This window comes from Pleurodeles waltl, chromosome 6, assembly GCF_031143425.1.
Source record: "Pleurodeles waltl isolate 20211129_DDA chromosome 6, aPleWal1.hap1.20221129, whole genome shotgun sequence".
Classification (NCBI taxonomy): domain Eukaryota; kingdom Metazoa; phylum Chordata; class Amphibia; order Caudata; family Salamandridae; genus Pleurodeles; species Pleurodeles waltl.
Window position 1 is genome coordinate 203902600 of NC_090445.1, and position 27113 is coordinate 203929712.

At 42.1% G+C, this 27113-nt stretch overlaps 1 long non-coding RNA gene across 1 annotated transcript in view; it reads left to right on the top strand.

The window, feature by feature from the left end:
* Positions 1–16562, top strand: part of LOC138299529 (uncharacterized) — a 77701-nt gene extending 61139 nt beyond the window's left edge. The window contains exon 4 of the long non-coding RNA XR_011204767.1: positions 16245–16562. This is a non-coding gene — a long non-coding RNA (uncharacterized lncRNA). The remainder of the gene's footprint in view (positions 1–16244) is intronic.
* The last annotated feature ends 10551 nt before the right edge of the window (positions 16563–27113 follow it).

A 27113-nucleotide genomic window follows, 5' to 3' on the forward strand; every position in this document is an offset into this window, starting at 1 on the left:
CACCCACATTCATACATGCATGCAAACAACACTAAACACACACTTGCATACACACACACACATACATGCACACACACCCTCACACACACAACGCCCCCCCCCACCGCCTCCCCTGTCGAAAACCCAACTTACCTGTATCCAGGGGGTCTTCCGGCAGGGGACGGGACGGGACGGGGCGCTGCTACTGCCAGCAGCTCCCTCCAGCAGAACACTGCCAGGCCATATTACTTGTCATAATCCGGCCTGCAGCGGTCTACTGGTGTGGCGCTGCTGGTGGTAGCAGCACCACCTTACCACCATCAACCAGTATGGCCACAACCAGATTTCCGCCCTTCTTGTGGCGGAAATCTGGCTGTGGTCATAATTTGGCGAACGGATGATAGCTGCAGTGACGATCTTTTGACGACCATCTTTGCAGTGGTAGGCGGTTTTTACCGCCATTGTCATAATAAGGGCCTGTGTGACTATATATTATAGTGATGTATTATTTTATTTTATTTGTGTGTGTGTGCCATTTGTAAGCTGCCCTTTATTTTTGTATTTTCATTAGTTGCATTTTTTTCCTTGTTTTCTTTGTGTTTATTTCTGTGGAAACAGAGATGTTGTATGATGACGTTACGATGTTATGCTCTAGATTATTAGTTTGTGTAAGCTCCCTGCCCTCCATCTTCTTCCTCTTTTGTTTGCTGCATCTTTTTTGCCTGTTAATTATGGTTTAGGATAATAACATGGTATAAGATTGTGCGTGAATGTAAGTTGTTAGGTAACCCAATGTATGGGTTTTTAGTGTTTATTTCAGGTTGTGGTTAAAATACTGAATCACAGAGAATGTAATTTTCTTTTAATAGAAGACCCGTTTAAACATATTGTTTTTGTGTGTGAATGTATCCAACTGTCTGAGCACGGTTAGAATAAATAAAAAAGATGAACCTCACTTCAGCAGATTTGTTATGGTGCCTGCTATAATTAACTACTGGAGCCAGTTTTTAAACTGCTAGGCCAGGCACAGGCTGAAATAAGTAAGGCACAGTCAAGCAAAGCGGCCATATTCCTTTTGAGAATTATGTGATGACCAGGGGCAGCTCCTCTATAAAGGGGGAGGAGTGCTGCCCGCGCCAACAGCGGCAGCTACAAACCTTTTCCCCAAAAACAATAAGAAACTGTGTTTTCGGGTGTGTCTCCAGGCGGCTGTGTTTATTATTGTTTTTGTGGAAAAGTGGCAGGGCCACAGGGGTGATAAGCAATGAGGGGGAGTGCTCAGCACTCCCCCTCAGTGAGTATGTATGTTTGGCCAGCCGTCTCGGGCCGGCCAAACACACATGCGCAGTGGGCTAGCTCCAGCCCAGCAACACAGTTGCCGGGCTGGATAGAGTCTGCACAAGCTCCCAGTCTGTCTGCTCCCAGCCAATCCTGATGCTGCTCTGTGTAGCGTCGGGATTGGCGCAGGGCAGGCTGGGAGCCTGTGCCTGCAGAGGAGTGAGAGGACGGATGAAGCGGCGTTGAAGGTAAGTGTTTTTTAAAATTATTTTATTATTTTTAATTTAACCCCCGTGCGCCGCCCCACCCCTTCTGCTTCGCGCAAGGCGTGACTGGTAGTGATGTAGCGTTTTCACACACTTGGGGGGTCATTATGACCCCTGCAGTAAAACCGCCTACCGCCGTGGTGAGGGGCTCCAAAAGACCGTAGCCGTGGCTATCAGCTGTCTGCCAGATTATGACCACAGCCGGATTTCCACCAGAAGGATGGCGAAAATGTGGCCATGCCGGAGGATGGCAGTAAGGTGGCGCTGCTGCTAGCAGCAGTGCCACGCCAGTAGAACGCCGCTGCTGTATTATGAGAATAATATGGCCTGGAGGTGTTCTGCTGGTGGACGCTGCTGCTGGCAGCAGTACCCCATCTCCCGCCGGAGGACCCCCTGACTACAGGTAAATCGGGTGCTCTGACAGGGGAGGGGGGTGGGGGTGTTGTGTGTGTGTGTGGGGGGGGTTTGTGTGTATGTCTGTGCGTGCATGTATGTGGGTGTGTATTGGTTTCGTATGTGTGTGCATGTTTAGGGGTGTGTGCGTGTATGTTGAGTAGTGTGAATGCATGTCTGTGTGTATGTATGTAAGTTTGTGTGGATGTGTGTGTGAATGGATGTATGCATGCGTGGATGAATGTTGGAATGGGTGTGTGTATGCATGTGTGAAGGGAGGGGCGTGTATGAAGGGGGTCTGGAGAGGAAGGGGAGGTGGGGGGAACCTATGGAGGCGGAAGGGGGTGGGGAAGACCCCTCTCAGTGAAAGGGAAGGAATTCCCTGTCACTGATAGTGCCTACCGCCATGGTTTTCGTGGTGGTAAGGAAGCCACGAAAACCATGGCGGTAGGTGGGGTCATAATCCCGCAGGTGGGCAAGTGACGGTCGCTGGGCTGGAGATTAATGTCTCCAGCCCAGCGGCCGTTACCGCCGCTGCAGTCGGTGTGGTACATTGGCGGTTTGGCTTGAACCAAACCGCCAATGTCATAATATGGAGGAAAGTACCGCCAGCCTGTTGGCAGTATTTTGCTCCATATTCCCGCCGACCGCCGTGGTCATAATGACCCCTTGGTTTTCAAAGCTGGTAGAGCTTCTATCAGAGCAATGAGGTGATTTTTTTAGAGCATCAGGGCACATCTCTTGTTGCTATGAGACATGTAAATTCTGTCTCTCTGCTGACTGAGTTCAGCTGTTTGGTACAGAGAAACAAAGACGTTGTTGATATATTTTGTAAATTCAGATTGTATAAATCTTTTAAAAAAGGAATTTAAGGACTTTAAAACACATGACCTTTTAAAAAAAGTGGTATGCTTATGGCAGTAAAATATATCAGTAACTGAATTTAAGGAAGGTATAGTTAGCAAGATAAATCCAGCCATTCATCTTAAGGCAAATGTCAGAATAAAATGATATTGTAGAGGAGGATGTAATTAGGAGACTGAATTTAAAGAACCTATCCATGAAACAGTTAAGTTCATGGTAAGGATAAAAAGAAAAGATTTAGGTGTGGATGAGGATGAGTATTGGTCTACATCTGAAGGAGAGAAAAGGGCTAACAGAAGTCCTGTCAGACCTCACAGGTAGGGAACTTCTGATCAAATACCTTGGAGGACGTGACAATCTTAGAGTCCAATTCTTAACTATGTTTGTCTGCCAGAGTTATGGGCAAACTCTTCCAGTAGCTACAATGACACCCACATGTTTAGTTCCTAAGCAGATAGTTCCTTCCAGAAGGAGCCCCTGAAGGGAAAAAAACCTCTGGAAAAGATCGTGTGGGTCCAGATAACAAGGCCTGAGACAAGGAATCCATCGGACAATTACTGGACACAGGAGTACCACCAGAGACTCAGGCTCAAAGGGAAGACTCCAACAGAAGAGAAAAGGACTAGGTCAAATGCAAGAAACCAGCAGGTGTGTAAGAACCAACAGGAGCAAGCGAACACACAAGACGGAATCAACAGGAGCAAGGAAACACACCAGCAGGAGCATAGAAGTGTTGCATGCAAGGAAAATGAGAAACCCACCCCTTATATACCTCCTAAACCGGAAGTTGCATCAGAAACTACTGCCGCCATCATGGATTGGGAAGAGACCGAAGGACATCAAATAGTGGTCACCGTTGTGTTTTGTGGAAGACAAATACCAAGATCTCCTTCCCAGGAATTCTGAGAAGGAGAAATAAGACTATGGTGCTCACTGACATGATCCCCAATGCGAGGACCACCAGAGGAAACACTGGTGGGCCAGCTGCCTTTAGACTTGTATGGTGGCCCGCCAGCATTTCTACTGCCCGACAGGTAAGAAGTACACATGTCTCTCTTAATACAGTGGGAAGCAGGAGAAGCAGTCTGGCAGGGTGCGGGCTACAAGGCAGCCCGCAATGCAACAGGCACAGGAGGAAAGTTGTAGTAAAGATAACTGCTCAACTTGTACGCTGGAAGTATCTTTAATAGTAATACAGCCTGACGAGAAAAATGGAGCAGCAGGGCAGCACACATCTTCCACCTTTTAGGTATTTTTCCTTGTTCTTTTGTTATTGTCTACGGACCCGTCCTTTCTTGCCACAACAGCTTCCTCAGACAACTCCCCAGGACAACTTCATGTGAGATACCATGTCTTAACCCCTGTATCAGATCCATTAGAAACATGCATTTGGCTTGTTACACGTGTAGACAATTCTGCAGGTGAAATCAATTCAGATGGTCAACCCACTTCATAAGATATATCTTCTAAAGCAACGGTTCTTAACCTGTGGTCTGAGGACCCCTGAGGTTCTGCAAGGCCTATTTAGGGGGTCTGTGAGTGTTGTTCAAAATTAAATACTGAAACTAAAAACTTAAAATTAATTAAGTATATACAAATAAAGAAGCACAATTGAAAATGTGAAAACTTTTTTCCATATTTGATTGTGAAATAAACAAAATATGTAAATATTTGAGCAACTGTATGGTGTATACTTGTTTTTGTATTTTTTTATATTGTTTTGAGGTTCAAATCATAAAACTTGCTTAGGCCGGGGATCGCCAGCTTCCAATAATAACTCATTGGTGTTCCCCGAGTAGGGTCCACAGAAATCAAAGGGTTAAGAACCTCTGTTCTAAAAGGTTTCATATCCCTTCGCAGGACTCCTTACAAGTGCCTTTCCACACAGCCGAAGGCTCCAAAGTCACGCAACTTAAATTCCACATCTTTCCTTTAGTCATTTTAACTGCATTTTTCAAAACTTCAATAACTTCTTCGGGTTCATAATACTGACTCGCACCGTGGCCACACACCCAGGTTTTTTAACAAGCACACAGTCACCAATTTTAACATTGACACTTTTCTTAGAATCATAATATGATTTACTTTTGTTTTGTCCCTCACAAATCCTGCACGGGCATCTTCCACAGACCACTTTTCTATCCCAGTGTGGAATAACCACCCAGGGTTATACTTAGTCCTAGGGTTCCTCTCTATCATCAATACTAATTGAGAAAAACCAGTAACTTCTGTAGGATTATACATGTTTGCCAAGTTAAATGATCCAGTCCTCATTACTTGCTATGGCTGATTGCATACTCCTTTGATCACTCAACTGGAATATATAATTGAAGTGGTTCTATGTTTCAATTCAATCCATTTAAAATAAAAATGTACCTTATTGGATACCAATTGTACACTATTATTGAGCACAGTGGTTCCTGCATTACCCTCGGAAGCATAAAACTTGAACAAGAAACTACAAAACTGAGTCTGTATTAGTTTTGTCCACAACCTTCACAACTAGCCACCTAAAAAATAAATCAATGAGAACCAAAACATAATTTTGTGGAAACCTATGGGCCCCATTACACCCACAGCTACTTTTCCAAGAGTTCTCAAGACTCCAACAACTACACATAGAGGGTCTCAAAGTTTTCCACTGCTTATGTCTCCTAGAACACTAAACACATATTCTCTAACAAATCTTTCCACAGCCATGTCCATGCCAGACCACCAGAATAACCTTTTCACAGCAGATTTGGTCCTAGCTATATCAAAATGTTCTTCATGTTCTAGGCTAATTATCACTTGTCATAGGCTGTGCGAGGGAACTGCTGCTCACCCCTCAAAAGTGTACCATTGTCAACAATCAATTCTGATCTAACCTCCCGGAAAGGTTTAAAAGTCTCATTCATAACTTTTTTCTTTGGCAAACTACCATTCAAACAATTCAGCCCTTTCTGTAGGGTCTAATCTTTTTTGCATTCCATGTTCCATTCATCCACCTTGACTGCAGGAAAACCACAATCATGCAGAAATGCCACTTCAAATACATTCCATTGTTCATCCTCACATTCTTCCACTTGTGAATGTGTTCTTGATAAAAAAAGGTCTGCTACAACATTATCCTTCCCTGGTTAATATGTCACCTTGTAATTGTAATCTTGCAAACACTTTAAGTTGAAGTTTTCATAGTGCCATCCATTGTTAAGATTTTAACAAGGGGTTGGTGATCTCAAAGTATAGTTCATGGTTTACTTCAAACAAAAGCCATAAATGATTTAAAGCCCATACACAAGCTAAGGTTTCCTGCTGTATGACTGGATACTTTTCTTCTCTCTGTGAAAGATCTTGAAGCATAAGCAACAACTCTTTCTTTGCCACCCTTGTTGACCTGAGCTAGTATTGCACCTAACCCTTTACTGCTGGCATGAGTAGTAATGATGCTAGCAGCAGTTGGGTAAAACCACATCAATGCAGATGCCTTCGCAATTTAATTTTTTTTGTGCGAAAACCATCCTCACATTCCTGTGTTCTCTGAAACTGTTTTTTGTATTTTAACATTTGATTCATGTGATAGTTTGTTTCAGCAAATTTAGGGATATATTTAGAGCAGTATTCGGCTAAACCCATAAATGAACAGGCATCATCCTTACAGGGTGGTGCAGATGCTTCCTCAATGACTCTAATAAGAAATGGTTTATGTTTAACCCCTAAGTTCAATATTAACATGACCCAAAAAAATAACACTATTTTCGACAAATTTGCATTTTGTAAACTCTACTTTTGGGGCCAGATATATCAAAGCTTTTTGCATTCACAAACGGTACGAATGCCCGTTTGCGAATGCAAAAAGCCATTTCAGAATGTATGAAAGGCATTCTGAAAGCAATTTTAAGGAATCGCTAAAATAGTGATTCCTTAAAATTGCGACCCTGTTTAGAGAGTCGCAAATTGCGACTCTCTAAATAGGAAATTGCAAATAAGGATTCCTTATTTGCGATTTCTAAGCACATGTAGGAAGCAATTCCTTAATGCGAATTGGGCATTAAGGAATCGCTATTTACCACTGAGTTGAACTTGGTGGTAACCATGTGCAAATTTTAAAAATGTATTTAAAATGTATTTTTAAATTGTACATGTAAAGCACAGGTGCCCTTTTGGCATGTGTGCACCTTACATGTCCTAAAAAACTTTTTGGGGTGCAGCAGAGGGGGCCTTAGGCCCCCAGCACCCTGGGGTTTTGCATTTCCAAAATTGCGATTTCCAGTTAAGAAATCGCAATTTTGGAAATGCAAAAAATTCGCAAATATGGGCCTACAGGCCCATAGGTGCGAATGGGGCTGGTATCGCAATTTGCGATTCGGTAATAGCATTTGCGATTTTTAGGAAATCGCTATTACCGAAACGCAAATGTGACACATTGCAGTTTGCGAATCAGAAATAACGATTTCTTAAAAATCGCTATTTCCGACTCGCAAAAGGCCTTCTCGGTAAATCTGGCCCTTAATCCCTTAGATTCCAGGATCCTCAACATTGTTTCTAATCTTTCAGCATGTTCTTGTCTGGTTTTTCCAAAATCAAAATGCCGTCCTGGAAAAATCACCACACCTAATTCCCTACTAAACAAAACAAAACAAATTAAACATCAAATGTTGGAATACTGATGCAGCCGATGCAAACCCAAACAGCATGAGCATAAACTTGAAACAGAATTCTAGTGTGACAAACATTGTATATTTTCTGAATAGAGGGAGATGTGATGGTATGCTGAAGATAGATCAAGAGTACAAAACCATTTAGCATCCCTATCACATGTCACCATCTCATTATTTTCGGTAAAGGAAAATGATCAACAATTATGTTATTATTAAGGTGGTGCAGATCAATGCCTAATCTGATTTTGCCTTTCTTACATCATGACACAACTAAAAGGGATACCGAATGAGATGCCTCTACCAGTTAACACACTCCTAAGTACACCAGTCTCCTTAGAAACCTCCTCTGGAAACATGAAAGGTATACTTCTCACCTCCTGGATTTTGGGATTAGCATTTTCTTTAAAAAAATAATCTTGTGCTTAAAACCTTTTAGATCTAATGGAGAGTTTCCATTGACACACAAGCACTCTTGAGTAGCAGGACTGCTTGCATACATCACAAATGGATCACATATAAAGTCATCCTGCAATTGACTAAACTTGCAATCTATAACACACTTTTTAAAATCAGCAACAAATTCATTAACCGATTCATCTTTCCCTTGTTTACACTGAAAAAAATATAAATCAGGTTATACCAATGCAAACCTTAGGTCTAAAATATGTTTCCAAATCTTGAATTGCTCAATTACAAACATTAACATTCCACCGCCCGGTTATAACTTTATATGTTTGAGAATAAACTCAATCCTTGAGGGCCAAGAGAATGCAGTAGTATTTTTTTGTTTTGTTCTGGAGACATTGAGCTAGATTCATCCACTGCAGCTGAATAGTTTAAAAAGTACTCTTTCAATGCCCCCTCATTCTAAAGTAGGTTCAGCACTAGACGGCTAAAAAGGTTGAGGAGGACTGATCGTGAAATTATGTGCGCTCAAGTGCGCTAATGTTTCAATTAGTGGAATTGTTTAATGTCCTATCCTCACTCAATACTGGACCAGTCCACTGTCCCCTCTTCACCACACTCTAAAAAATATGAGCAAAGCAACAACGTAGATTCTCTAGTGAAATTAAGCAATGTCAAGTGGCACTATTATTTATAAGGTGCTACACAATACACAGCAATTATTAATTAAAGATATTTTGGTAAAATTACTAAAATCATGGTGGATCCACAAGTGATAAGAACACAACAACGCTTAATCTTACCTCAAGTTGCAACCTGCAAGAATGGTAAATGAATGGGTCACAGGAATGTGTAATGGGTGTGAAGCACACCATGGACACAAGCACATGACAAGAGTAGTAAATATTCCTCACAGAATTAAAGAAAATGGTGGGCAAAGCACTCTGTGGACACACAACATTAACAGGAATACTGACAGTCTTCCGACACAAATATGAAAGTAAATTTGTTTTAAGATGGCGGCACGCAAGGTCATGCATCTGCTAAAGCTTTTTTGAAAATATGCAAATTCCATGTGAAAATTATTTCTTTTAATTAGTGTTTTTAATGATGCATGAAGTTGTAACTGATGAACTAATGATGTTGCACTTGAAGCAAGTTAACTCGGTAATTTAGAAGAGTGGATAATGAGATAAATAGTTATGCCACATTTTCTGCAAAATACCATTATTTTTAATATTGCTGTAGTTTCTGATATTCTGTTCATTTTTCTCCTGCTCATTCCCCCTTCCAATCAGTGTTCCACTGCAGTCATCTCTCCCTTCGTCTTCGTGGAGCACTAAGTGCATGGCATAAATATTGTGATGTACAAAGTTGTTAGAAAGTCTGTATTGTGAATTAAACTTTCACCCGTGTACCCAAAGTATAATTTTCAAGCCATTGTTAAAGTGATGTTTCATTTTGTGTTAATCATCTTCAGAGGCCAGTTGCTGAGGGAGAAGACTAAATATTTCTCTTATGTAAAGAAATGGGCTAGTGGTATTGGAAAACTACGTAGGAGTTTTTGATTTGCCAATGGGACACTAACCATGATCATACTGTGCTGAATTTGCAGTATTAATAGAAAGTGTGATTTGTGTATAAAAAACTATTGGACTATAGCTCTTCAATTTTTTCTTTTAACTTCATTAGGTTGTTTTGCATTAGTTACAATTCTGTAATGTGAGCCTTGTCACATTTTACCTATTCTGTATTAAAATTCACTTTTTGCTGTATTTTTGGCCTAGAACGCAGTCTTTTATGACTCCCATTTCTATTCCCGTTTAACGCTGCTAAATTGTATTATTCCAATGAGGAGTGTAGATTCTTTTTATGTACTTATAATTTTATTTTAACATTTTATTGAAGTTTTGTGGTACAGAAAAACAGCAGTGAACAGCAAGAAGAAAATACATTACAAATTACAAGACAAAGAAATAATAGAATAAATGAGAAGCAGAAGTGTTACATAAAGTTTGATCATCATGGTCAGGTACAATAAAGAAAATGTTTATGAGTTTGGTATCAAAATATGAGGTACCAGCTAACAAAGAAGGTTTAAGATTCATGAATATGAAAGTATATCACTGTACCCGGCTTTTGGAGTTGCATCATTGTCTGACGTGTAACGAACGGGCGGCTTGTCCCCGGGGGTTGGGGAAGGAAGAAGAGAAGGTAGGAAGAAAGATAAAGGTGAGGGGAAGGGCCCACCCAAGTGTTCAGCTGTGTAAAAGTGGCATGGTTAGGCACTACATCAACTGGAGAAGCTGGAGACGAATTTCTTACATCAATGTTGGAATATCCAAATATTGGGGTTCAGAGGATTATCGGGGTTTGGCTTCCACACAACCTTGCATGATGATATTGAAAAGAAGTCCAGTGAAGAAGCCAAATCCGTGAACCAGCATCAGTTGCATTCTAATGTCATGAGCAGGAGTGCAGCGTTGTTTAAATCCATGTGCTGCGAGTGGAAGCAACGGAAGAATGCGGCCTCTGCTTCATAGTTGGACGATGGTGAAACTTAGCTAAGAATAGTAAACTATTTAAGTAATCTGTGAAATATACTTAAGGTAGGATTGTGCCAGTAGTTACAGAGCAATCCTACATCTGAACTGGGAGGTATATGCAGGAATCTTTCCGTGTGGGTTCCTCTTCAGGCCTGTTGCTCGTCACCAGCTTGTAGGTTGGAGGTATTTTAAATAGTCATTCAGCCTGAAGAGAAAAATGCAGCAGCAGAACAGTACATGTCTTCCTCCTTCATGTGCTCCCTTCAGATGCTCAGCTTACATTAAATAGAATCCCCATACGACAAAGCATTTTTCCAACGTTGCAGGGGTGTCTGATCACAGAAAGACAGGACACCTTAGTGGCTCATAAGAGATAAATGTGTCCCACATGGCACTCTTAGATGGCAGGATAACCCCACAGATGAGAGGATATTCTTACATACCACAGACCACTCAGACATAAGGACATTGATGAATATGTTCTAGACCTAAGTGATAATGAATATTTAGGTGATGAGTTTGGAAAGAGCGAAAATGTTAAAGATATTTTTTTTAAATCAGTAAAAAATCTAATGAGACTAAAGCTTTTTTGCTCCCAAGGATATTAGATATTCAAAAAGATCTACGTGGTGACCTTGGAACACTTAGCAGCATATATCAAATTTTGCATTTGGTGACCTCTGGAGAAAGAGGAAAGGAGCATAATGAAGGCAGAGTGCCAACATCTGGTGGTTGATTATAAAGAGGCAATGATTCCTAATTTAAACCCAAAATTAATGACTTCAAGTTAGGGAAAGATCAAAGAAAAGGGTTTGAAGGGCCATTAAAACAAATTGAGGCAAATTATTAGATATTCTTGATCCTCTGGCAAGGATTTTGGACCAGTTCTAAGAGATATCTTTGAAAGAAAGTGACCTTGGTTTAAATCTTATAAGAAGATGGAGCCAGAGAACTATTTGGTGTCTGGGGAAAGCAAATGCAAGCCTCATTCCAGAGAAGCACAAGGCAGTATTGATGAGCTTAGGCCCGAAACTGGGTGACCTAGCAAGGAAGGAATCTAGCAAAGATGCTAGAGGTTATTTGGTGAAGGCATGGAAAAGTCATCAGGAACACACATTCAGATATTTACGACCTAGATTAGGCCCAAACATCCATACAGAAAGTGTTTGGAGTTACTAATTTATAGAAAAAGTGGGAGGAACACATTTTGGAGGAATGGAAGAAAATAACAAAGAATTCTTGAGTTATTGTGACAGTAAGAGGTTATGCAATAGATCAAATCCGTTTATACAAAATTATCCAAGACAACTGTCTTTCAGAAAGGAACAAGGAGAGACTGTTGCAGGGCAAATGGATCAAATGTTGGCTAAAGGCGCAATTGTGAATGTAGAAGAACATCAGCTCAGTTTTGTAAGCGCTCTTGGAAAAACCCGACCGCCAAACTCCCAATAAAGAGACCGCCACAGTGCTGGCGGTCTCCCCACAGGCCCCATTAAGAGTATTCCACTGGGCCGACTGGCGGAAAGCAAGGTTTCCACTGGTCAGTCCAGTGAAAACGTGCGCCGGCCTTGGACTCGGCTCCACATAAAGTCGAGTCCTATGTTGTCGCACAGGGGGCCCCCCTAGCACCCTTGGAATTCACACTGTGTGCACAGCTGACAGTGTGCATTCCGACAGGGCTGTGGCCCCCAGCACTTGTTCTCCGCCAGCCTTTTCAGGGCGGTTGTACCTCCCTGAAAAGGGTGGCGGAGAACATTGTTGTAATCAGCATGGCAGCTCTGACTTCAGTGCCGCCGTGGCTAATTACAACCACAACGCCGTCATCCCGTCAGGATCAAAGATCCTGGTGGAGATGGTGGTCTTTTGAGGGTCTGACCACCAGGGTCATAATGTGGAGGTCCGAACTCTGCCGCGAGTCTGGCGGTCTTCTGACCACCAGAATCATAATAAGGCCCTCTGTTTTTAGTAGAAAACAAAGGCAATGTTTGGGGACCATTGAAAAATGTAAGGTAGCTAAATCATTTTAATGACACCCAGCCATTTAATAAAGTAATGGGTTAATCTGCTAAGGGATATGTGACAGGAATTGGATTGGATGGTAAAGACCGAGCTGAAGGATGCTTATTTTACTGTTCCAGTTGCTTTAGATAGTGAGGATACCTTCTACTCACTGGAAGGGTCAGTTAAACCACTGTCAGTGCTTTCCTTTTGGGCTTTCATCAGCCCCTTGGTGTTTTACGAAGGTGTGGAGGCCTGTTGTGGGTTTTCTGAGCGAGAGAAAGAGGAATAAGTGTGATTATATATTTAGAACACATTTTGATAATGCTGTCAGGGCAGATCTGCTGTCTGCGCCAGAGCGTCCTCTGCGGTCCCTGCCGAAGGGGCCGCATTCACTGCGTCCTGGCTGCTAGCAGCTCAGCCTAGGGCGCTACTAAATAGCAAGATCACAGATCAAGGAAGCAGTAGGGATGACTGCAAGTCTAGCAGTGTTCTCAGCTGGGAGAAAGTCACCTGTTTGAATGACTTCCTTGCAGAGATGATAACCGTCCATGGGAGGTACCCCACTTATCCCACTTTGGCTAGAGTTGGGACATAGATCTCTTACTCACAAAGCAGGCCTCGGACCTTTGCTGTATTGGGGAGGATCTGGGTATCTGCTGAACTGCTGCCTTATTGGATGGACTTGGAGGAAATTTAGAAATTATCTGGGGCTGCTAGGATTCAATGGTTTCAGTTTATAAAACGCCTCCTTACTGAAATTGGTAGCGAGAATCTCTGGGCTGTTCCTGAGAATGATCTCATGATCCCCAAATCTATGTTCAAGAGGATATATTACCAGTGGGTAGATATTGGTATGTGTAGTATTGGGAGAGTGGGCTCTCTTACTGCAGCCTTCCTTAAGTTTAAAGATGTATTTTCTCTAGAAGGCTAACTGGATGAGATTGAGCCATTGTTGGCTAAGACACTATACATGAAATTTCAAATTGGGATCCTTCCACTACGTACACTTACAGCTAAATGGCAGTATTCCTGTTCAGTCCCTGACTTGCTGTGACCCTTTTGTCCTGAGGTGGTAGAATCCATTCAGCATGTTATCATCTTTTGCCCCACATACCATGTATCCATGAGAAAGTGGATATTGCTGCTTTGTCGCTATATGGGGATCAGGGATCATAAGACAGCGATCAGGATGCTTAGAACTAACACAACTCAACTTTTACTGTCTCCTGCTTTTTTAATAAATATGTGGACTATCAGGCAAAAAATAAATATGTCCCTGACTGATGCAATGGTCTGACCTGTGTCTCGAAGTTATGTATAAAGTGTAGGCTATTGTGATTTTATAATAGATTATATGTGTCTGGGTTTTTATTATGGGCCACAACTGTATTTATGTAATTATGCTGCTATCATAATGTCTTTTTGAAATTCTTTTTATGATACTAATTTGATCGATCTGTTGATTTCGAATGGTTTTATTGAATATGTCTATATCCTTTGTGCTTTAATGGCAAGTTTTGCCAAATAAAGAAGAATTCTAATTTGAATTCGTTAATGAATCTGAATATGGAGGTGTTAAAATCACAGTTGGTTTTGGTGAATGAATTGCTAGAATTGTTAGGGTTCGTTGTAAAGCAGGAGACGTCAGTTTTAGTACCTTCTAAAAATATGAAGTTTCTAGGCTTTATGAAAGATAAATGTGAAGGAAGAACTTCAGTTTCTAGAAAAGAAGACAAAAAAGTCCAGAGGTGAAACATTTGTCAAAGAACCAGGAGGTGAGTTTGAGAGAGTTTGCTTGTGTGATTCGTCTTTTGTCATCATCATTTCAGACAGTGTGTCAGTGCTCCTTACATTACAGGGCTTTACAGCGTCTAAAGAGCTTGGGCTATTAGAGGGTCTCTGGTATGAAGACTAGGTAGTAATGTCGTGGGATGTAAAGGAAGAGTTAGTTTGCTGGTTCAGGAACTTGGAACCGTTCTGGATTATGTGATAGAATCGGATGTAAGCAACCTAAGAGGGGGAGCAAAGTTATTTAATCAGGAGACAGGACAGAGTTGGAATAGGATAAAGAAAAGGGATCATAAACATTGTTTGGAGTTGAAAGAGTTTTGCACTACACAGATTTAGGTCTCCCATCCAAAGAGGATCAGTTTTGTTAAGGATAAACAATATTACAGCTTTGTTGTATAAAACATGTTAGAGGGAAGTAGTACTGGGAACCTTGAGAGTTAGCGGAGAAGATGTGGGAGTTTTGTTTAGAACAATATTTGTCAGGAAAGGAGACTATACTAGTGGATTGGAATTCAAAGAACATTGTGGAATACAGCAACAGGAAATTAAAGGAAGAATTTTTGCAGGAGATTCAGAAATGTATGGACCCATTGAAAGTGGATCTTTTTGCTTCCTGATTGGCTTGTCAATTAAAGGATTACAACAATAGGAAACCAGGCCCGGGGCTTGAGTAGTGGATGCCTTCAGTCGGGATTGAAAGAAAAAGAAGGGTTATGGATTTCCTCCTTTCGCAATGATTCAGAGAGTGTTAGTACAAGTGAGAAGGCAGAAGTGTCAGACAGTGTTGATGACCCAAGTTTGGATGACTCAAGTTTGGTTTCTATCTGTAATGGAGATAATAGTCGAGATTCTGTATCTAATCTAGGTTTACTGGTGGGAATTGAAAGGGAGGAACATCCCTTAGTAGAGTCAGAAGGGCTCAGCGTTTTAGTTTGGAAGATTATTGGAATTTGAGAAGATTTGCACACCTTTCTGGAGACACTTCAGAAGTCCTCAATAAATCATGTGCACCAGGAGCTAGGAAAAGGTACAGATATGCTTGGAATGTCTGGGTATGTTGTTGAATGTCAAGGGATTTGGAGTCAGTGGAGGGTGATGAACTGGTGGTTGCTAATATCCTATAGGAGGTTTTTGAGAAAAGATTGAGCTATATCTTTACAGGACTATTATTGCAGCAGGGCATTCACTCATAGAAGGGTTGCCAATAGGCATAATCCTTTGAATTGTAGAGTTGTAAGAGACTGCTTACCTCCAGCTATGAGAGTCTTTGGGTTGTGGATTTGATATTGAAATTGTTTGATTGCTGGCCAAGTAATATTTATTTGAATGTGAAGGTGTTATTTTGGAAGTTAGGGACGTTGTTATGCTTAAAATAATTTAGGAGATTTTTCCATGTGAACCTGCCGGAGATTAGTAGTAGATTTTGATAACCAAATGAAGATTTATTTGAGATTTGGAAGAGAATGGAAGCAATGTCAGATTAGATTTCTTTACCCTAGATCTGATGAAGTCCCAAAATGATGTGTGGTAAAATAAACTAAGGAATATGAGTTGAGAGTTCAGAAGCAGATGAGTGCAGGTGTAGATCAGTTGCTGATCTCATATGTAAATGCTTTTAAAGCTGTATCTTCTGCTTCTCTCTCTTTAAGGTGCATTCAGTAAGAAGTGCTATGGTGACTAATGTTTTTAAAAGGAGGACAATTAGAAAAGATTATGAAGGATGCAGATTGGTCAAATGCAGATATGTTCAGGAAGTTCTATTTTAAAACAAGCAAGCATGTTTCAGGCTATGTGTTGAAATGCTTGAAATGCATAATGCTAGCTTCATGTCTTGCTGTAAAATACCAATTCTCATATATTTAATGATTAGATAATCATGATTTTATTAAAGACAAGCAGGCTAGCATTATCGCTCCCTCCCTCCCTGGTTTAGGAGGTAATAATAGGGTATTTATAAGAAAATAAGAGGGAGAAGTTAAAACGTTTATGTATTTTTTGTAATAAAATGTAACAATTAAGCAATTGTTTTAGGGGACAGTTTATATCAAGTGGTATGCAAAATATTTTTGTTTTTGCTACAGAAAATCAGTAAAGAGCACTGGAGGATTGGGAGAAAATAATGTTCAGGCTAAGAAGATAACAACAACAAAAGGGGAAGAAGATGGAGGACAGGGAGCTTATATTGGACTGCAGTGTTCTAATTTCATTGTGTCTTCATTTACTGTTCTATTGAGTGTAACTCTGAAGTGATTGCTGCACAGAAGGAGTGAATACAAGTTATATCTAAACCATGATACTAGCCTCCTTGTCTTCAATAAAATCACACATCTCTCATCACTTAACCTATGAGAATTGGCATTTTCCTTCTCTTTTTTGTGTGTATTTAACTATTGACATTCCCAGATTAAAATGTCTACTGAGGTAATAAAGATACCTTCATCTACTTATTTCATGTCATGCTGAGTCAGTCTGTTTTTTCTCTTTAATGGTTTTCAGGGTGTGGACCAGGTGAGAGATTCCAAAAATGCTCCACTTGGCTTGTAGTTGCTCCCACCAAGGACGCCCCTTTGACACAAAAGCCATTCGATTATTTGTGGGTTATATGCAGCTACAGGGAGTGCAGAATTATTAGGCAAATGAGTATTTTGACCACATCATCCTCTTTATGCATGTTGTCTTACTCCAAGCTGTATAGGCTCGAAAGCCTACTACCAATTAAGCATATTAGGTGATGTGCATCTCTGTAATTAGAAGGGGTGTGGTCTAATGACATCAACACCCTATATCAGGTGTGCATAATTATTAGGCAACTTCCTTTCCTTTGGCAAAATGGGTCAAAAGAAGGACTTGACAGGCTCCGAAAAGTCAAAAATAGTGAGATATCTTGCAGAGGGATGCAGCACTCTTAAAATTGCAAAGCTTCTGAAGCGTGATCATCGAACAATCAAGCGTTTCATTCAAAATAGTCAACAGGGTCGCAAGAAGCGTGTGGAAAAACCAAGGCGCAAAATAACTGCCCATGAATTGAGAAAAGTCAAGCGTGCAGCTGCCACGATGCCACTTGCCACCAGTTTGGCCATATTTCAGAGCTGCAACATCACTGGAGTGCCCAAAAGCACAAGGTGTGCAATACTCAGAGACATGGCCAAGGTAAGAAAGGCTGAAAGACGACCACCACTGAACAAGACACACAAGCTGAAACATCAAGACTGGGCCAAGAAATATCTCAAGACTGATTTTTCTAAGGTTTTATGGACTGATGAAATGAGAGTGAGTCTTGATGGGCCAGATGGATGGGCCCGTGGCTGGATTGGTAAAGGGCAGAGAGCTCCAGTCCGACTCAGACGCCAGCAAGGTGGAGGTGGAGTACTGGTTTGGGCTGGTATCATCAAAGATGAGCTTGTGGGGCCTTTTCGGGTTGAGGATGGAGTCAAGCTCAACTCCCAGTCCTACTGCCAGTTCCTGGAAGACACCTTCTTCAAGCAGTGGTACAGGAAGAAGTCTGCATCCTTCAAGAAAAACATGATTTTCATGCAGGACAATGCTCCATCACACGCGTCCAAGTACTCCACAGCGTGGCTGGCAAGAAAGGGTATAAAAGAAGGAAATCTAATGACATGGCCTCCTTGTTCACCTGATCTGAACCCCATTGAGAACCTGTGGTCCATCATCAAATGTGAGATTTACAAGGAGGGAAAACAGTACACCTCTCTGAACAGTGTCTGGGAGGCTGTGGTTGCTGCTGCACGCAATGTTGATGGTGAACAGATCAAAACACTGACAGAATCCATGGATGGCAGGCTTTTGAGTGTCCTTGCAAAGAAAGGTGGCTATATTGGTCACTGATTTGTTTTTGTTTTGTTTTTGAATGTCAGAAATGTATATTTGTGAATGTTGAGATGTTATATTGGTTTCACTGGTAATGATAAATAATTGAAATGGGTATATATTTCTTTTTGTTAAGTTGCCTAATAATTATGCACAGTGATAGTCACCTGCACACACAGATATCCCCCTAACATAGCTAAAACTAAAAACTACTTCCAAAAATATTCAGTTTTGATATTAATGAGTTTTTTGGGTTCATTGAGAACATGGTTGTTGTTCAATAATAAAATTAATCCTCAAAAATACAACTTGCCTAATAATTCTGCACTCCCTGTAGTTGTGCTGGAAAGGGAAAGCACATTGATAGTGTGTGAGTGCTGCAAATGCGCACCAATGCTCAATACCTAGAATTAATCGTTGTGCCCAGCTCTGAGCTTAATTCTTCCTCAAAGATAGCTCCCAGAACCTGATTTCATCTGATTTCCACTCTATTTCAGCCCTGATTAGACTAGACTGCGACAGTGGTGGCTCATCCGCTAAGGTGGAGGATCGTCACCTCACTGGATTATAGCAAAAGGAAAAATAAAATGATAATAACTCTACGTTATTAGCATTTTATTTTTCCTTGTAGTAAGCGGCGGGGCTGGGCTGGAGGGAGGGGGCCGGAGGAGGGCTATGCACATGTTCTCTACCCGACTGTATTGCACAGCCGAGTGTAGAACATGCACATGCTCCCACTCCCAATCTGAGTGCCGAAGAAGGATGCTCAGACCAATCACGACACTGCTGTAATGCTGGTGACAGCAGCGTCGTGATTGGCTGGGAGCCTGTGTGCTGTCGGGAAGAGGACGAGGATGGAGGGGAGACGAACTGCATCTCCCAAAGGAGAAATTTAGGGGGTGATTCTGATTCTGGCAGGCGGCGGAGGCCGCCCGCCAGAATTCCGCCCCCATTATACCGCTCCGCGGTCAGAAGACCGCGGAGGGTATTATGAGTTTTTCCCTGGGCTGGCGGGCGGTCTCCAAAAGACCGCCCGCCAGCCCAGGGAAAAACTCCCTTCCCACGAGGATGCCGGCTCGTAATCGAGCCGGCGGAGTGGGAAGGTGCGACGGGTGCAGTGGCACCCGTCGCGTATTTCAGTGTCTGCAAGGCAGACACTGAAATACTTTGCGGGGCCCTCTTACGGGGGCCCCTGCCGTGCCCATGCCATTGGCATGGGCACGGCAGGGGCCCCCAGGGGCCCCGCGACCCCCCCTACCGCCATCCTGTTCATGGCGGCTTTCCCGCCATGAACATGATGGCGGTAGGGGGGGTCAGAATCCTCATGGCTGCGGAACGCGCTCCGCAGCCATGGAGGATTCAAACGAGCAGCGGAAAGTCAGCGGGAGACCGCTGACTTTCCGCTTCTGACCGCGGCTGAACCGCCGCGGTCAGAATGCTCATTGGAGCACCGCCAGCCTGTTGGCGGTGCTCCCGTGGTCGGTGGCCCTGGCGGCCACCAGCCGCCAGGGTCAGAATGACCCCCTTAGTGTTTTTCTTTTTAATGTTTTATGGTTTTTCAACTCTCCACTGCAGCCCCGTCCGTCCTGCCACGCCACCCCCGTTCAGTGGCAGTAGCCACTTTACCGCGATGCAGTTTTTACTGATTATGAAAGGGCAAGGGTTAGAGCAGACGTTCTAACTCACAAAGTGCATATGTTGTTGTGTCCAAAGACATCCAAAACACAGTGTAGCTTCCAATATTGCTTTCGTTTATAATTTTGGACACTGTGGGGAAAATCAGGTGACTGCACACTACGGATCATTTGTCCTAGTTCAATTCTCCATGTCCTTGACTTCTATACCTCCAGTACAGTGGACCCTGTAAAACGTCATTGAACTGACCCCCAGCAGAGTGCATCCACAGATCCGTTTCCCCAGCAATGTTCCCTGTTGCACTGCTTCAACAGAACTCTGCTGAGCAGTGGCATCCAGGTACTCCATCTCCTGGTAACTTGCACCTCCATTTAGGCATGGTCCACTGTGTCACATCTGGATTGACATACATACATACTTGTCACAACAAGTTATTGCACTTTACAGTATTTATTAATCATGTGTTTTCATTGTACATGTATCAAGATATCCGATTCAACAGAATCACAATTTTCGTTTACAACGTTTTTCAAATTAAGCCAGCATAATAGGCATTATTAATCTATTACTAATTTCAGCTGTGTATGTTTCAAGGCTTTAGGATGATGAAACACGTGGAATTGTGAAATTATTATCAAGATTAAGAAACAGAAGTGTTTATGAATATTTCCTTCTAGTGTATCAGAGTGAATGTCTGGAGCAATGAGGAATGAAATTGCCATGAGAAAGAGGCATAAAAGTCGTGAAACGTGCTTTGAAAAAATTGCTAGAAGTTGAAGAAATGCTTTGCGATGACTATTTTATTTCTAATTAATTGGATGTATTGAGAGTGGCACATCAAAATTGTATGATTCACAAACAACGTAATTTCTTGCCCTGTCTTGATAGTAAAGCATAATCCAGCGGCAGAGACATTGCTAGACACGAGAGCATGTAGTGGTGGTCACCATAAAAAAACTCCATGACTTACATGCATACTAACGTGCCTACAAACACGCAAACCTTATGCTTACAGTGCAGGGAGTGCGTCCCCTTCTTACTCATATCTTGTGCCCACCATAGCATGCTGTAGGTGTCAGACACAGCTTTATTTTTCCTGATGTGTGTAAGATTCACACAATGTACTGCGAGGAAATGTAAGAAAGAAATTCCTTAGGTACTCTTTACCAGGTGATTCTGCCTGGATGTCTGGGCACCAGATTGTTGCTGCAGTTGGTACTTTGTGGTAGAGCAGCAAGGCTCTCGAGCTCATGGGCACTCCCTTCAGGCCAAGGCCACCTGGGTAGTCATTAAAGCAGGGTCACGGTTAAAGTAACATTCCTGATGATGTCATTTGAGTGCCGATTCCCTCACTACTTCCATGATCAGACACCCTTCCCTTCCAGGCATCATCTTCGCTGTGAAGCATATGGATCTCTTCCTTTAATGTCAGTTGCATTGTTCTCACTCCCAATCCTTGGTGTCTTTGGGGCTTGCAGTGAGGAACGGATGGTTAGCTAACCTAATGTCTGGACTCCTTCTTCTAGACAGAATATCCTATGAGCTTCCCAGTGATCACCTCTAGTGATTCCTTCTGAGCCTGGTGTTAGCTGGCGAGAGCTCCATACAAAGCTCCAGATCAGACCCGGCCCCTTGGATGGCCTTGGGAGTGTGAGATGGTAGTGGTTTTGGGTCACTGTGGTGGTGATGCCGGGACCTCCTCTTAATCCAGGTGTAAAGATGCTGGAGTCTCTGTTCACTGGTCAGCTTTGGAGCAGGTGTAAATTTGCTCCAAAGGGCTTGTAAAACTGGGATAGGTGATACTTTTGCATCTCTAAAGCCATTTGCTCAACAGTCCTGTACCAACAACAGGGGACTTACAGCTGGCAGGCATCATTTTAGTCCAGAAATGTTTGGCTCTGCCAGGTAAAACTCAGCACACTCAAACAGCAAGATGCTGGGAAATGGTGTTTCCTTCAGGAATGTGCCAATTATCAAGGGTGATACAGAGATTTAACTTTATTTGGTTCTCCTTTTTTAACAACAGCAATGACTAAGTAGTCTGTGCTTTGTACTGCTCTGTCTACGAAGAATCCCTGCTGTCGGCACATTCAAGCATTCAAGGGAAACAATATAAGTATTATTAAGTAAATGTATAATAAATAAATAAATAAATAAATAAATAAAAGGCAGGAATAGACGGGGCACTCGGTCTCAGGTGGATGTCAATTTGGATTAATCCCTTTGTGAAAATTCTATTCTATTGAGCATCCCATCACTGTAATGGCATACAGCTATCCTTCCCGTCCAGCGATTTAGTTAAATGGGCAGTTTTTAGTAGCTTGCGAAATTGAAGTTCTGACTCTGTTTTCTTTATTTGTAAAGGAAGGGAATTCCAAAGTTTTGGGGCCAGATACACAAACGAGCATCGTCCACTCCTAGAACTCTTTATTTTGAGTACTGTGAAAAGTTGCTGGTCAGTAGAGCACAGTGTTCTCATAGGATTATAGATGGTAAGTAGTCTATGGATTAGCTTCGGGCCTTTCTTGTACATAATGCGGTGTGCAACATACAGGGTCTTAAATTGATTTCTCTTGACTATTGGGAGCCAGTACAAGTTTATCAGAGCCTTGGTTACGGACTGATATCTGTTTTTTTTCAGTAATGTATGCGTAGCGCCATGTTGGATGGCTTGGAGTCTGTGTACGACAGTCTTGGGCCTGCCCAAGTAGAGGGAATTCTCATAGTCTGGACATGTGAGGACTAAACCTTTCACTACTGCTCTATGAGATGGTTCAGGTAACCATCTCAGAAGCTTTCTAAATGACCTTAATAGGCTAAAACAGGTTGCGGCTAGACTTTTTTGTCTGTGTCACCATTGAGAGCTAACTAAAAGCCTAGGCTCTTGACCTCCTCTCTGGGTATGAATTGCTGAACCATTGAAACTGACCAGGTTAGCTCCATCCACCTGGCAGGAGTATTTCCTACCACCATGATCTCTGTTTTCTCCCCATTGAGTTTAAGACTGCTAGATGTCATAGAGTATACAACTTTTGTAAGCCATTATTGAGCTGATTGGAGGCTCCACTCATTTGTTGAGAAAGGGGGAAGATAATCTGGGTGTCATCCGCAAAGGATACTGAGGAAATACTATGGGGCTTTATCATTTCTGGCAGTGGACGGACATACATATTGAACAATGTGGGAATCAAGGAGAACCCTTGTGGTACCCTGCATCCCAATGAGTAACTCTCCGAGAATGAAGCTGCCTCACATACTTGGAAGGTTCTATTCTGGAAGAACGAGGTAATCCATTTTAAAACTCTTCCTCCTATCCTCACCCCTCCTAACCTACTTACCAGCATTGGGTGGGACACAGTGTAAAATGCAGCACTCAAATCCAACAGCATTAGGACAGCTGTCTCACCATCATCCAGAATGGCTTGAATTCTTCAGTAACACCCAGCAATGCTGTTTCTGTGCTGCTGCCTGGTCTAAAGCCAATTTGTGAGGGATTTAAAATATCATTGGTTTCAAGGTAATGGGAGAGGTTTCTATTAACAAATTGTTCTAGAATGTTGCTAGCCTCCGGGAGGAGGGACATTTGGCAATCATTTTCACATTTTGTGGGCTCTGCAGAGGGTCGACAATGGCATGTTTCCAAGTTGGCGGGGGCAATTCCAGTTTTAAGTGAGACATTGAACAAATCTGTTAGCTTAGTTATCGCTGGCTTTCCACCTTTGAGCATAACCTCAAGGGGGCTGAGTCCAAAGGAGGGCCTGACTTTAAAGATTTAAGAATCTCAAAGGTATCTTCATGTGTGATATCTAGAAACTTGCTTCATTGATCATGTCTCCAATGTGGGGAGCTGCCTAAATCTTCCAAATCTCAAAATGTGAGGAGGATGCCATTAACTTTGTCCAAAAAGAACCTGGCTTTCATATTACATCTGGAGTCGGAAGGACGGGGGTAGATGTAGTTTTTACTGGATTCAGTACATTACGCACCAGAATAAACAGCACTTTAGGTGAGTTTGCAGCAAAATAGCTTACTCTTGCCACTCTAATGACGTAATAAAAAATATTTACATTCTTTTCTAGGTTCTACAAGCTTTGATGAAAACCATGGCACCCTTCCCCTGAGACATTTGGGTTTCTGTTGCCTCAACAGAGCAAGGATATTTGTGGCATTTACTATCTATGACTCAAAGTTCCTGTATCTGTTGGCCATATCTCCCGCCAATACAGGTGTAGAAATCATAGGTTTATTTTATCACTCCCCACTGTCAATGTTTGACCAGTTCTGTCTAAATATGGGTTAGTGAGGTACCACGCTTGTGTTTTCAAACCGTACCTGGAAAGGAATTAATTTATGATCTTACCATAAGATGGCTATAGAATGACTTGCCGTTAGCTCAGTTGTGTTAGAAAATATTGGGTCTAGTAGGCGGCCATGCTTATGGGTAGGAGCGGAGTTTCAAAGTGTTAGTTGAACTGCCTCAAGGTCCATTATGAAGTTTTTTGAAGCTTCAAGGTTTACATTTTCTAAGTCACCTTAGACAGTAAAATTGGGTGACCTTAAACTGTGATGTGCCACAATACCAGGAAGGAGTATTACAAACTGATTAATGAGGCCCAGGTAAGATTTATGAGTAGTCCCGGAAAGGTAAAGGTCGCGGATAATTCTAGTGCAAAAGCTAAGCTTTCACACCCATGTTGAAGTACAGGGTCAGCTTTGATTAATAGTTCCTCTTCTCAAATATTCTCTACTCCCCCTCCTCTTTTGTGTCCTTCCATGTCGCCCCTGACAATTGCATAGCCTTGTTGCAATATCTGCCGATGAGTCCTCTGGGAGCCATGTCTCTGCAAGGAACATGGCTCTCAGTTTATTGTCCTCTAAAAAAAGAGAATAATTCCACATAACACTTGGGCAATGACCAGCAGCTGACCAAGTAAAACTGGCCATATTGCCTTTCCCTCCTTCTCTCTCTAGACTAAGATTGCTACCATTGCAGTTGGCTATATTCTTGTTGCATGTCCCACAAGTCATGTTCCCCAAACAAACAATAATACATGTCTCATTCTCCATGTGGTTAAGTGAGTGTAGTTGTTCAGCTAAAAAGTTGATCCTTCCTGTGTTTTCACAGAAAGGTTTCCTGGCCCCTGGTCCCGCCGAGCACAGATGGGCACAGATGGGCTTGCCTTTGGGTCACTTTTGGTGAGTCAGCGGCACACCCACTGCATGCATATGCTGCGTGTCCGTGCCCCAGTGCACAGCTGGGCAAGGATTGGGAGCTAGAGCACTGACCATGATGATGCCTGCTCTGCGGGATAACTGCTGTGGCACTGAACATGGCCAACAACAGTGTATCTTCAATCTACGGAGTCCTACTGTAATAACTTGCAATCAGATGAAGTAGTTGACAAGTTTATTGAACAGACTCCTTGCACAACACCTCCTCTACTTACAGCTTCTTTTCTCCCACTCCACTCTCCTCATCAACATCCTAAGGTGCACTCCAGGTCGTACCATTAGCCAACATTCTAAAGGAGAGAATAGGAGCGCACCACTTTACTAGTAAGAGTAAAATATATACATAATTGTAAGGATTTAGTCATGTGACATTTGAGTTATGTAACTAAGTAAAATAGTGCTTATATAATAGGCTAACATACTATAGTACATAGGTTTATATCATCAATACGACAATATTACAACACCTACCCTCCCGATTCATTCGGTGAAGACAGAGTCCAGTTCACCCCTGCAAGCACCAGAATACCAAAGCTGTAAGGTAATATAAGATAAAACAGCAACTACAATAATAAAATCTTCCCTGTGAATAACACTGGATTAAAAAACAGCATCAATGTTTTCCATAAAGGTGCTTGATAACTAATAAAACACTGCCCTAATATACAGCCAAAATGCAAGGATTACCTGCAGCTATGGAGAAAATGGAGGAGCTTGATGTACAATAATGATTATATCTATCAAAGCTGTAGCAAAATCTATGCAGGTAGCTCTAACCAGATCCTGGCTGTGAGAGTGCTGTGAGACTGCTAACCAGGGAACCCCATCTGACTTTCCTGAATCTAGGGGTGACAATTAAGCGAACATGTTTAATTCTCTCAACGGGGTGTATAAGGAAAACATGGAATTCATATATATATATATATATATATATATATATATATATATATATATATATATATATATATATATATATATTTGTTGACTACTGCCAACACTGTCTTGCAGCATAGGCCTAACACTTTGAAAACACATCTATTTCTTCGGGTATCCAGGGAAGATTATGCGTATGTTTGGAAATTGGAGTATCTCTTTTTAACCCGAAGATCATCCTTGCAACAGCATTCTGTAGAAGCTAAAGGCGGAAAACAAGATGTTTTGGCGTGCCTAACAAAAGAGCATAACAGCAGTCCATGCGCAAGATGATGAGAGCTTGAATCACGTCTCTTCAAGCACACTTTGGTGTAAAAAGAAAAAGGATTGCAACAAATCCTAGGATTTCCAGTACCCATGCCTGACAAGTGGATCCTACTGCACATCACCGGGGAGGAACCGGTGCCTAAATACTCTGAGATTTAGGCAATGATGTTGGCATTTGGAGTGGCCAAACTAAATGTAGCAAGAAATTGGGGTAAGCCAACCCCACCAACGGGGGAACAATGGGAGGCAGATCTTGAATTATGTTATCGAAATGAGAGAATGGTGCATCAAAGTCCGGGATGCCCCAAAAAATGGGAGAAAGTTTGGGGATCATGGTGTATTGCAAGGAGAGAATGAGGGGCTGGTTTGTGACCAATAATACACATTCTGGTGGAGGGAAGCGGACCAACTTTTAATGCTGTTAGACACATGTACCAAGGCCGTACAAGCGCCTCAATTACAGAACAATGATGTGCCACAACCGCCGGCAATTCATGGAATACTACTACCGACATGTTGAACTACAGTGGTTAAAGCATGTACTTAACGCCCTGAGCTTTGTTTTAGTAAAAAATAGGTTTTTTTCTTTAAAAAGGATTGCATAAAGCTTATTAGCTGCCTAATGTACTAAGGTTTCAGTGAGTTTGGCATCAGTAGGAAACGTGATATTAGCCTATAACTGCATATCCCCTTAGGATCTAGCAAGCGTTTTTTTTTAATAGTGTGCCCACAGCTGCCTTCCAATGTACCGGGTTAATTCTCGACATTAAAGAGGAATCGCATAGCACAGTTAGTGCTGGAACCAGTGAGGCAGAGACTTTTTTCAGTTGCTGAATGGGAGCAATATACGTTTGCAACATAGAGGAAATGGCCAGAAAAACATGTTCCAAGATAATCATTGACATTCTAGCTGGAATTGTAGCATATGCAAATTGAATATATTTTGCCATGCACAGCTCTTAGGAGCCTACCTAAGTTGTGTAGTTGCTTGGTTGCTCATTAAGGTCTCAGGCTATGTAAGTGTTCATTCATTTGTAATAGTTGATACAGTTACG